Source organism: Palaemon carinicauda, chromosome 11, assembly GCF_036898095.1.
Source record: "Palaemon carinicauda isolate YSFRI2023 chromosome 11, ASM3689809v2, whole genome shotgun sequence".
Lineage (NCBI taxonomy): Eukaryota > Metazoa > Arthropoda > Malacostraca > Decapoda > Palaemonidae > Palaemon > Palaemon carinicauda.
The window spans coordinates 56,169,397-56,181,985 of NC_090735.1; the positions used below are offsets into that span (position 1 = coordinate 56,169,397).

Here is a 12,589-nt window from a genome sequence, read left to right on the forward strand (position 1 = left end):
GGCACAGTAATCCGTGAGCTGAGAAGACTGACCCAAGTCAGCTTCTGGATTCACCTCATAAATGTTCCGATTGGTAATCACGAGCGGTACTAGTCTCCAACTGTTCTTGTCCGTTCACTGTAGAAGCAGAGGTAGCTGCAGCCAAGTGTACGAGAAGGCCTGGTGGGTTACCTACCAAAGAATCTCGAGGAGGAAGACCGTAGTCAACCCCTAGGGAGGTTGATGTGCGCTCCCGCTTTGTCCCTAGTTATAGAACCTCTAAAAGCCATTCCTTGGAGGGGGAACCTGAGATCCCCAAGGCAGGACAAAGCCGACGCACAGCGTCAGTGGAAAAAGACTTCCCTAAGGCTGACGGCGGGCCCACTTTGCTAGGGGAAGCGATGGAGTCCTCTGAACCTAAGGGTTTCTGAGGGTAAACCAGCCACCACTCTTACTCAATCATCCTTCGGAAAAGACCGACCAAGTAGTGTCAACGGGGAAGGAATGAGACATTGGAATAAGAGGCCAGGACTTTTTCACCTTCAAAGAAGATCCTGAAGGAGAAGAATCCCTTTTGGACTTCTTCTTCCGCCGCCTACTGAACCGTGCCCACTTGGAGGACGGCCACTCCCAACATTCATTACCCGAAGACCCCTGTGAGCAAGAATGGCCCCTACACACAAGACAAAGGACATGAGGATCAGTCTCACGCGGCCGATATGAGGGGTCGCAAGGGCAACCTTCCGCATCAGGACAATTCCACATCACATGGATCTTCACGAAACACGTGCAGTCCTATAAGGAAAAATAATTGAAGCCAGTTTGAAATTATAATATAACGGTTAACAGGAGAAAGAGAGAGACGGCATGTCAGCTCTCTACCGAGCCAAAATAAAAAGTTGTCATATGATCAGTGTGTGTGTGAGTGAAGTGACTGGTCTATAACCCTGCTAACTACAGGCGGGCGATTATACCTTGCTAAAAGTTTTATGACTAGTTTCAACTTTCACCAAAATGTACAGCTAAAGTTAAGAGCGAAAGGCTCTGTATTAGGTGTTGGAACAAAGTGAAATTATTGGACACTAACAGTAGTAACAAAAAACCTAACCAATGAATTACTACCCAATGCATGACAAGACTGAAGACTCCTCAGGTAGAAGGCTGTATTGACATTCGTGATAGTTCAACTTATCAGAATTCATTCAGCCAGAAATATATGGTATATAAAATGTTTTTTTTCAGTTTAAAGTAGAAAAAGAATGTGAGCTCATGGTAAAAAGTTAGATAAGGAAAGGGATTACAACTACTGTACAGTATTTCAGAGATACAATATAGTTTAAAGGTTTTGAGGACACTAATCATTATTTCCCATTTACAAAAAAATTCAACTAATTCTATAAAGACAAGTATTACACCACAAGACATCACAACTACTACTGTACCCTTATACCTTATTTAACCATTACTGAAACTAAGCTGGATATGAGATCTTCCCTGTTATTTCCCCTTCATATCAAGAGAGATTTCTTAAATATACAGTACATTGCTGATTAATGATAGAAGACAAAAATGAACTCACCTAAGTAATGCTAAGAAAGCTATTGCATATAAACTGCAGACCAGAGAAAAAAATCCTATTAATTGGAGCAATCCAATCCCACCTGCAACCACAAAAAACCAGTCCACAGCACTCATTGTGATGAAACAAATCTGAAATTAACGTAAAGGTCTGATAAACGTATTAAACCATTTACTTGTCTTCCACATATCAAACTACTTTGCTAAAAGATATCAAATTATCAGTAAGATTTCATGCATAGTATTATATGCACCAAATAAATAGTTTCTTGGAAAATTGGTTTCATGAATCCTCTTGGTAAATTTCAAAACATGGAAATATTATTCATAATAATTACTTATATAGCTAATATTTGTATTTACAGTATTATTATTATCACTAGTAGTAATAGCAGTGGTATTAGCAGTGGTAGAAGGAGTATTAGCAGAGGTAGAATGAGTAGTAGCAGTGGTAGAAGTTCTATTATAATTAGACATTACAAGTAGCTACTACTAATTTTATCATAAGTATTGATATCATTGCAGTTATTGTAAATACTATCATCATCATCATTTATATCACAATGATAATTATTAAAACTGAATATCGACACACACACATATAATGTTCCCTTGTTAATTCGCTAGTGTTAACTTAAAAATTTTTATAAAGAGGGGATTTTAATGATTTAGATTAAGTTAGCTCTGTACTGTAGAACGATAAAAGTATGGAATTACAGTACAGTGGAACCTCTACATACGATTGTCTTTACATACGATTGTTCCAACATCCAAAGTAAAATTCCATCAAATTTTTGTCTCGACAACTGAAGTAATGCTCCAACATCTGAAGTAGATCTTGTTTACGCCGGTAGATGGCAGAACGTAAGAGGGACACCATTGAACTTCGAGTGCTCTGTTCTCTGTTCTTGTGTGTATCGTGTGGTTGTCCTCTGTTTGGTCTGTTATTAACAGTGTTATTTTCTTCCTTTTCTCACATTTCCTTTTTGATTTTACCTATATTAATGGTGCCTAAAAAGCTAAGTTTCAGTACAGGTAGTGGTGAGAAAAGGAAGAAGGCAATTCTTTCATTATAATTGAAGCAAGAAATTATAGAAAAACATGAGAGCAGTGTGCATGTGAGTGATATGACTAAACAATATGGCCGGAATAGGCCTATCATCTCAAAGATCATCAAGCAGAAGGCAGCCATTAAAGCAGATAAACCATTGAAGGGGATCACCATTATTACAAGACATTGTAGCAATACCCTGGAAGTGATAGAATGCCTTTTGTTGATAGGGATAAAGGACAAAGAGATTGTTGGCAACGATCATTTGTGAGAAGGGCCAGCATGATGAACAGAAATAAAGAAAAAAGTGAAGCAAAGAAAACCAAGATAGCATTAACAAGCTCTTTTAAAAAAAGTCCTCTCTCTATTTCTGTTTCTCCCTAAACATAACATTAACATGTTCTTTAAATAAAATCTCTCTCTCTCTCTCTCTCTCTCTCTCTCTCTCTCTCTCTCTCTCTCTCTCTCTCTCGTTCTTCTTCGCTGTTATAGTGTTAGATACGTCTATTATTTTTTTTCCGAGAGAGAGAGAGAGAGAGATTAAACAAAAATGTGTTTAGAGTACATATGATTTTTAACAGCATCAACGAGTTGAAAGACAATTAAATGTTACTAAGAAAGTAATAACAGCGAATCTGAATTCCTTTATTAACTAAAACAAATATTGATTCACACTCGTGAGCATATGCACAAACACACACACACAGATGTAGGAATTGCTTCGCAGTAAGAGACAGACGGTCAGGGAAGAGGTAAAGATGGTGACTTCGATAACGTACCGTAACTCGTCACTGAAAGTGAAGAAAATTAAAAATCAAAAGGAAAAAAAATGTAAAAAATATGAAATATGACAAATTCGTAGATAATTTGTATTTTTCCTAACCATACAAACCTTAGCTATTTAAATAGGGTATTACTTTCGGCGTAGCTGAATGACAAGCCATTAAATTTTTAACGAGGGTTAACTACCCCCTCGCTAGTTGGCGAGGGGGTAGGGGAGGGGTAGCTAGCTACCCCTCCCCCCTCACACACCGGTGAACTGATTCACTTCGCTTAGAGGTAGGACTTCACGGGGGACAGGGCTGGCGGGCAAGTTGTTCCGTAACCGAAATACAAACCACGCTATTTAAATAGGGTGACTTAACCCTTAGGTAGAGTGGTAAGTCCCAGCCTTACTGGCTTTGGCTTTGCCCGGGGACTCAAAATGCGAGTGTGAAGCACTCGAGATAAAGAGTCCCTGCACCTCGCAAATCCCTTGCTCTGCAAGGAACGTTCGGCCTAAGTAAGCTTGTGTGTGAAGGAATGAAGTGTGACTCGTCCTCGGAAGTTGACCTGGAATCCTTTGGATGGAATTCTAGGATAGGACGTTCCCAATACCACCTCGTCAGGGTATGGGGGACGCGACAGTATTATCTTAACACTAGGAACACAAGGAAGCATGGTTTACCTGCAGTGGTTTAAGGTCAGCTGTGCAGAGAACCCAGGATACTGCTTTCCCCAAGAGAGGGGAGGATGAAGAAAAGAGTAAGGAGAGGATGAAGAAAAGAGTAAGGGCCAGGTATACTTTTTCATTGATGTAGACTAAAATCGGGTAACAATGCCCTCAACCTTCTGCTACTTGTCCATTAAGGAGCCTGAGGTTTAGAGCAGCTGTTGTGCAGCCACCACAGGGCCGATAGAGAACGTATCGAGCCTCCTGTGGGTCACGTCCTGCAGGTAGTGGGCTGTAAAGGTCGTTTGACGCTTCCAGACTCCAGCTTGTAGAACCTGCATCACTGAGTAATTTCTCTTGAATGCCAGGGACGTAGCGATGCCTCTGACATCGTGTGCTCTAGGGCGGCGTGACGGAGGAGGGTCTGGATTCAGGGAATGGTGGATGACCCTGCGAATCCATGCTGAGATGGTGTTCTTAGTGACCCTCCTCTTCGTCCTTCCTGTGCTCACAAACAATGCTCGCACTCGAGGATGAGCTGCAACTGTTCTCTTAAGATAGAGCCTCAGACTCCTTACTGGGCACAGTAGGAGATGGTCTGGGTCATCTGTTACAGAACGGAGACTCGAAATCCGGAAGGAGTCGAACCATGGGTCCGGAAACCCAGGATTTTGAGTCTTAGCCACAAACTCAGGGACAAACCTGAACGTTACCTCCCCCCGTCCCCTTGAATGGGCGACATCGTACGAGACCATGAAATTCGCTGACTCGCTTGGCTGAGGCCAATGCGAGAAAGAACACAGCCTGAAGGCCAGGCTTAAGGCTGAGCAATAGCTTTTCACTGCCGACACTGAAAGGCGCATTTCTTCCCACAAATACAGTACACAAGAAACTCAGCTATTGCTGGAATAGTGGCATTGAGGGGAGGGATACCCCTTCCACGACACCAACCACAGAAGACTTTCCATTTCGCCTGGTAGACCCCTGCGGATTACTTTCGCAAGTGTCGAGACATCCTTTCCGCAACTTGTTGCAAAAAGCCCCTCTCTGTGAGGAGATACTGGATAGTCTCCAGGTGTGAAGCCAAAGCGATGCTACGGCTTTGTGGAAGATACTGCAGTGTGGTTGCTTGAGTAGCTCGTGTCGCGGAGGAAGCTCTCTCAGGAGTTCCATCAGGAGCTGCAGAAGGTCTGGGAACCACTGCATGATGCCATAGTGGAGCTATTAAGGTCATTGACAGGTTGACCGATATTCTGGTCTTGTTGAGCACCCTTCTCATCAGACAGAACGGTGGGAAGGCGTAAACGTCGATGTTGTCAAACCGTTGTTAGAAGGCATCTTGCCAGAGTGCCTTGGGGTCCGGGACTGGGGAACAGTACTGCGGAAGCTTGAAGTTCAAGGCTGTCGCGAACAGGTCCACAGTCGGGGAACCCCAAAAAGTCAGGACTTTGTTGGCTAATAGAGGATCCAAAGACCACTTGGTACTCACTATCTGCTATGCTCTGCTCAGACTGTCAGCGAACACATTCCTTTTGCCCGGAATGAAGCGAGCCGATAGTGGAATCGAGTGGACTTTGGTCCATCTCAGTATCTCTACTGCAAGATGGGATTGCTATTGTGAAAAGGTACCTCCCTGCTTGTTGATGTAAGCCACTACCGTGGTGTTGTCGCTCATCACCACCACAGAGTGACCCGCCAGGGTCTGTTGGAACTGTTGAAGTGCCCGATATACGGCCTTCATCTCTAGCAGACGTATGTGGAGGCACTTATCTGATTCTGACCATAGGCCTGAGGTCCTGTGGTTGAGAACGTGGGCCCTCCACCCTTCTTTTGAAGCATCCGAAAACAGCATCAAATCAGGGGGGAGGACGAGAAGATCCACTCCCTTTAGGAGGTTTTCATCCGTCACCCACCACTGAAGGTTCGTCCGTTCCGCAGGGCCCATGGGGACCAGAATGTCCAGGGAATCGTGGCCTTGATTCCACAGGGACTTGAGCTGCCATTGCAGGGATCTCATCCTGAGGCGGCCGTTTGGAACTAGACGGGCCAAGGAGGAAAGGTGACCTAGCAGACGTAACCACGATTGGGCTGGAAGCTCTTCTCGCCTGAGGAAGGGTTCCGCCACCCTCCTCAGCCTTGCTATCCTGTCGTCTGATGGAAAGGCTTTGTGGAGATTGGTGTCCAATATCATGCCTAGATATACCAGTCGTTGAGATGTAAACAGAGAAGACTTCTCGAGATTTACCATGATCCCTAGATCTTGGCAAAGTCCCAGAAGCTTGTCTCGGTGTCGAAGAAGGGTCGACTCTGAGTCTGCCAGGATCAGCCAGTCGTCCAGATAGCGAAGGAGACGGATGCTGATCCTATGTGCCCACGAAGAGATCAAGGTGAACACTCTGGTGAATACCTGGGATGCTGTGGAGAGACCAGAACAGCACCTTGAACTGGTAGATCTTGTTGTCTAGGCTGAATCTTAAGTACTTCCTGGAAGACGGATGGATTGGGATCTGGAAGTACGTGTCCTTCAGATCCAGTGTGCACATGAAGTTTTGCGGTCTCACTGCAAGTCTGACCGTGTTTGCTGTCTCCATGTTGAACGGAGTTTGTTTGACAAACTTGTTCAGAGCTGAGAGGTTGATGACTGGTCTCCAGCCTCCAGAAGCCTTCTTTACAAGAAAGAGTCGACTGAAGAAGCCTGGGGAGCCGTCGACGACCTCCTGGAGAGCATCCTTCTTCAGCATGGTCTCGACTTCTGCCCGTAGGGCTAGCCCCTTTGCCGATCCCATGGTATAGGAGCTCAACGACACTGGATTCGCTGTCAGGGGAGGAAGAGATGTTATGAACGGGACGCGATATCCCTGACTGATCACGATGATCGTCCAGGAATCGGCCCCGAGTTGCTGCCACCTGAATGCGCAACTTTGCAGGCATCCCCCCCACTGGTGGACATGCAGGGGGATTGCCAATCCTAGCGTTTGCAGCCTCGGCTGCTCCCTCTAGGATTCTTGCCTCCCCTGGAGAACTTTCTGCCCTTCTTGTCTTTGACAGGAAAGGGCTGCTGCTTGGACACCGTCATCTTTGCTACCGCTGCCGGTTTCGTCGTCTTGGATTGGCGAGGTTGTTGAGGTGCTGGAGGTTTGTAGGGCTTTGTTGTAAGAGTCCTTTGGAGAAGAGAATCATGGTTCGATTTTCTCCACCTCTCAGCTGCCTTTTCTACATCCTTGGGCTCAAACAAACTCTTTCCCAGGAGGGGAGAGTGTCTGAGCTTGCAGACATCCACAGCTGGTAACTTCGAGTGGAACATCTCGGTCACCGCATCACGTCGCTTCAGGATCGAGTTTGCCCACAAGTTCGAGACTTGGTGGGCCAGAAACTCAATGGTGCGTGTGCCCGAAAGGAGGAAGGTCTCCAGGGCCTTCCTGGTGCTTTCCTTGGACAGATCCTCGGATCGCAGCAGAATGCCCAGAGACCCCAGCCAGACATCCAGCCACGAAGTGGCCTGCATGGCACACTTTACGACCTTCTCCTGACTCAGGATCTCTGTTGCCAAAAATGTCACTTGCCGGCTAGAGAGTCTCTCAAGAGAGACTCCCCTGGTAAGCTCTTCCACAGAGTGGTGGAGCGGAAGAGCTAAACAAGACTCCTACATGATCTCAAAATATCTCCTTTGTTGAAAACATGGAGGTGGGAGGAGCTTGTTGCCAGCAGTGGAACGGCTGGAGGAGGCGAGCTCGGAGAGCTGGCCCTCAACCTTATCCCTGGCCCTCTTCAGCCCTTGGGACCAAGGCAAAGCCGCACTGGCCTTAGTGGGTTTCTGAGTGCCAAAGACTTGGTCCAGGACCGTGTCCTTGCCCTCACGAGGGGCGATCTCAGGGTCCTTGAACCCGTTGAGATGCCTCATCAGAGTCAAAACTTCCCAGAAGGCATACTCTGACTTGCTGCTCTCCTCCTGGTGAACTGGCAGCAAAGTCTCCTGTCCCCAGATGCTCTACTTGGGGGGACACGTGGACGTTCTCCTGGGGTCTCGCTGGCTCTGGTCGAATCCTGGAAGAAGACTTCGGTATAGTCTTCGAGTCCTTCGGTTCCCTTCTAGGAGGGATGCAGGACTCCATCAACGAAGTCTGAGGGATCTTCTCCACCCAAACACGGGACGATTCTCCTACTCGCAGTGGGGTTTCTCCCACTGGTGCGGTGGGAGAAGGTCTCACCTCGGTAGATTCCCCTGAGGACGGGAAAGCTTCGTCCACAGGAGGAGAGAACGTCTGAGGGGGGGAAGGAGCCTTCCTTACGGACTTCTTAGGCGCCAGTTTGACCCTAGGAGAAGTCACCACGATCTCTACTCCTCTCTTCCTCTTCAGTGGGGTCGGAGCTGCCGTTGGTTTGAGACCCAAATTAAAGAAGGCAGGATTAACAGCCTGGACGACAGCTCTGATAAGGGACCCAAACCATGGCTGCTTACTGACAGACACATTGTCAGAGACTCCCGCTGGAGGGAAGGGGATCGGGCGATCCTTCGGAGTAGATACCACAGGGCCTGCCTGAAAAGAAAGGGAAGAAGATTGGTGCCTAGACCTCTCTGAAGGCCTCCCCTCCTCCTACGAGCGCGCTGTTCTGCACTTGCGGGGGGGTGGGGGGGGCATGAAGAAGATGACCTGATTGCTCTCGCTCCTGAAGACTCGCTAGGAAGCTCGTGTTGCGAAACCCGGAGGGAATCGCGCTTGGGCTCGCGCTGGCGTTCGCGCGATGAAACAATCCCAGGTTCGCGCGCAGGTGAACGTTCGCGCACGTGCGCGAGGGCGAGTGCTGGCGACCAGGAGAATGACAGCGCGTAGGTGAATGACGGAGCGCAGGCGAGTGATGGTGCACAGGAGAGCGATGGCGCACAGGGCGAGCAGTTGAGCGACTGCGCACAGGTGAGGTTGCGCGTGGGCGGGCAGGTGATCTTCGGCAAGCAGGCGCGTGGGCTTGCTGGAGAGTGATGGCACGCAGGCGACGGGGCGCGCAGGCACCCATGAGATCACTGGCGCGCATGAGATCACTGGCGCGCAGGTGCGCGATCTGGAGAAGACAGATGGGGCTCAGGACCAGCAGGTATAGAAGCGCGTGAAGGAGACTGCTCGTGGGCGCGTAGTGTCCCGTCCACCTCTGGAAGTGCGAACGGTAGGAGCCGGAACCTGTGGGCGCGAAGGTGACTGCATGCGATGGCGCGTAGGCGAGGGTTGACGAGAGGGCGAGTTCCGAGGGTGCGCAGGTGAACGCTGGCGAGAAGGCGAAAGATGAGGCTTCCTTCCTACCCCCAGATCCGAAGATCGCGGGGCGCGAAAGGCGAGCGATGGCGCGTAGTTACACGCTGGCACGCAGGGGAAGTTCGTTGGCGAGCTGGAGATTGTGGGCGTGCGTGGCATGTATCAGGATCAGGGCGCGCAGATGTGTGCTGGAAAGGAGGAGATCGCTGGCGTACAGGAGATGGCTGACGCGCAGGAGAGCGCTTGCGAGCAGGAGAGCGCTGGCGAGCAGGAGAGCACTGACATGTCGACTCTGCCATAGGAGATCGCTAGCGCGTTGTTTTCGGCACAGAATGAATCTCAGCAACAGCAGGAACAGGAGAGCGCTTGCGCGCGCTGATCGTGGACGCACAGGTGGAACCTGGCACTTAAGGGATGCGGCTGCAACGGTAGACTCACGTCGAGGAGGATCCTCTGCGGGGGACGGCGAGGGCGAGGAGCCGAAGAGGTGCCTCCTAACTCCCTTGTGGGGAAAAGGAAGACCTCTATGGCGAAGAGGAGGGCAAGCCTTGCAACGGATACGTCCTCTGGGAGCAGGAACACTATCGTCAGTCCTCCGAAGAGGAGTATCTGTCAGTGAACTCCCCCGAGGGGGGGAATCACCTGCAGGAGAGACCGTTGGACTTAGCTCCTCCCTCGAAGGATTTTCGGAGGGGGGAACTGAGCCTTCAGCAACATCAGCACCCAAGGCAGGGGTTTGACCCGACCTGTCGGAAGCCTCTGCCACAACAACGTCGACGATAGACAGAGGGTCAACCTCCGCTATCACCGGCGACTGTTTGACAGCTGCTCCCAACTGGATCAAGTCAAACAGGGCTTCCCTGGAGGGCGAGCCCTTAAGCCCCAAGGAAGCCCAAAGCTGCAATAAATCATCATTATACACAGAAACAGATAAATCCTCGCCCGGAGGAGGAGGAGGAGCTGCCTCGCTATAGGAGGCAACTCCCTCTCCCGAACCCCAAGGTCGGGCAACAAAAGAACGGCCTACGCTACCACTCGACGGCCTCTCACAAAAGACCGATCGAGCGGGAGCTTCTGAGGAGGTTCGGGCAACGGAAGAAGAGTCCTTGGAATTTTCCTTTTTCAAGGAAACCCTTGAAGGAGAAAGATCCCGCTTAGACTACTTCTTCCGTCGCCGGGAAAACCTCTCCCACTGGGAGGTAGACCACTCCCTGCACTCAATGCACACTTTATCTTTATCACACCGTTGACCTCTGCAGAACGGACACAAGGTGTGAGGGTCCGTCTGGACCGCCGACATATAAGTCCCACAAGGGCAGTCGGGTAAACCAGGGCACTTCCGCATGATAAAGAGAGAGAGGCCAACTTCCAAACACACAAACTGAAAGAGAAAGCAAAAAAAGATTAAGGCTGTCAATGCGAGGGTAAGAGCAGACACGTCTGACCATCACCTGAGCCAAAAGCGAAGTGAATCAGTTCACCGGTGTGTGAGGGGGGAGGGGTAGCTAGCTACCCCTCCCCTACCTCCTCACTAACTAGCGAGGGGGTAGTTAACCCTCGTTAAAAATCTAATGGCTCGTCATTCAGCTACGCCGAAAGTAATACCCTACTTAAATAGCGTGGTTTATCGCAGTCACCCTCTCTACCTCCTCGCCGATCGTGTCTCCTCCTGAGTAGGAATTCATACACCTGTGTGTGTGTTTGTGCATACGCACACGAGTGTGTTTGTATCAATATTTGTTTTAGTTAATAAAGGAATTCAGATTCGCTGATATTGCTTTTTTATTTACATTTAATTGTCTTTCAACTCGTTGGCGCTGTTAAAAATCATATGTACACAACACATTTTTATTTAATCAATCAATCTCTCTCTCTCTCTCTCTCTCTCTCTCTCTCTCTCTCTCTCTCCTCTCTCTCTCTCTCTCTCTCTCTCTCAGAAAAAATTAATAGACATCTCTAACACTAACAGTGAAGAAGAACGAGAGAGAGAGAGAGAGAGAGAGAGAGAGAGAGAGAGAGAGAGAGAGAGAGAGAGAGAGAGAGAGAGAGAGAGAGAGTATTTATCTAAAGAAAATGTTAACACCATGTCTACCTTCTCGCCGATCGTTCGTCTCCTCCTGGCGTAGCAAATCCTACACCTGCGTTGGCCTGTCTCTAAGGTAAAGTGACAATATAAACACATTTTTTATTTATCATTTCTTTATAATTATCTTTTTTACATCCTTCTTTCATATTATGCAATTATGTTATTGTTATGTGTAATTATATGTAGTAATTTATTAAGGAGTTATTATAGGTTTTTTGGCTGTGGAACGAATTAACAAATTACAGTGCATTCTTATGGGAATATTTTCTCCAATATATGATTGTTTTAACATACGAAGCAGTTTCTGGAACGAATTAAAATCGTATGTAGAGGTTCCACTATGTTATTTTTTTCGTACTTTACGGTACGGAAAAATAATTGAGAGTACAATACAAAATTACGATACAGTATTTCAACCAGGTACGAAGTAGGGGAAACATTCCGTACTGTACTACCAGCCTTATCAATGGGAAGTTTATCTTAGGAGGGATGAAGTCTCCCTGGGTTAGAAAGTCTGCCTTTACTCCAAGATGTAAATTCTGCCATGTACAGGCAGGCAGGAGGTCCCCTTTCAAGAAAGTTGCTGCCAAAATCTTGAACTTTGCTACTCTGTCTGCCGCAGGGGAGGCTTTGGCTTGCACCGAGTCTAAGTTCATTCCCAGATACCTGACGAATTAACTGGGGATGAGGTGGTCCTTCTGGAAGTTCAGCTGGATCCCTAACTCCTTGCACAGATCCAGCAACATGTCTCTGTGCTTCAGCAGGAGAGCTCGTGATTCTACCAAGAGAAGCCAGTCATCTAATTATCTCAACAGCCTGCCCATGGCATGCACCCAGACTGAGACAAAGACTTTGGTGAAGACTTGAGGGTTATAGACAGGCTGAAGCACAGCACCTTGAACTGGAACAGTTTGTCTTGAAAGTGGAATCTCAGGTACCTCCTTGAGGCCGGATGGATGGGTACCTGAAAGTAAGCATCTTTCAGGTCTATGGTCACAAGATAGTTGTTCTTCCTAATGGCCTGGAGAATGGAGGATGGAGTCTCCATCTTGAACCTTGTCTGCAGGATAGAGAGGTTCAAGAGGGGGGGGGGGCCTATGATAGGTCTCCAAACACCCGTCAGCTTCTCTACCAGGAAAAGACTGCTGATGAACCCCGGAGAGTCGCATAAGACTTCCTCTACCGCCTCTTTGCTTTAGAGCTTGATGACTTCCTCT

The 12,589-nt window shown here is 48.1% G+C and overlaps 1 long non-coding RNA gene across 2 annotated transcripts in view; it reads right to left on the minus strand.

Moving 5' to 3' along the window:
* The window catches only part of LOC137649690 (uncharacterized), an 85,063-nt gene that overhangs the window by 17,673 nt on the left and 54,801 nt on the right, over positions 1-12,589 (minus strand). For both annotated transcript variants that reach the window (XR_011045826.1, XR_011045825.1), the window contains one exon: positions 1,559-1,689. This is a non-coding gene — a long non-coding RNA (uncharacterized lncRNA). The remainder of the gene's footprint in view (positions 1-1,558; positions 1,690-12,589) is intronic.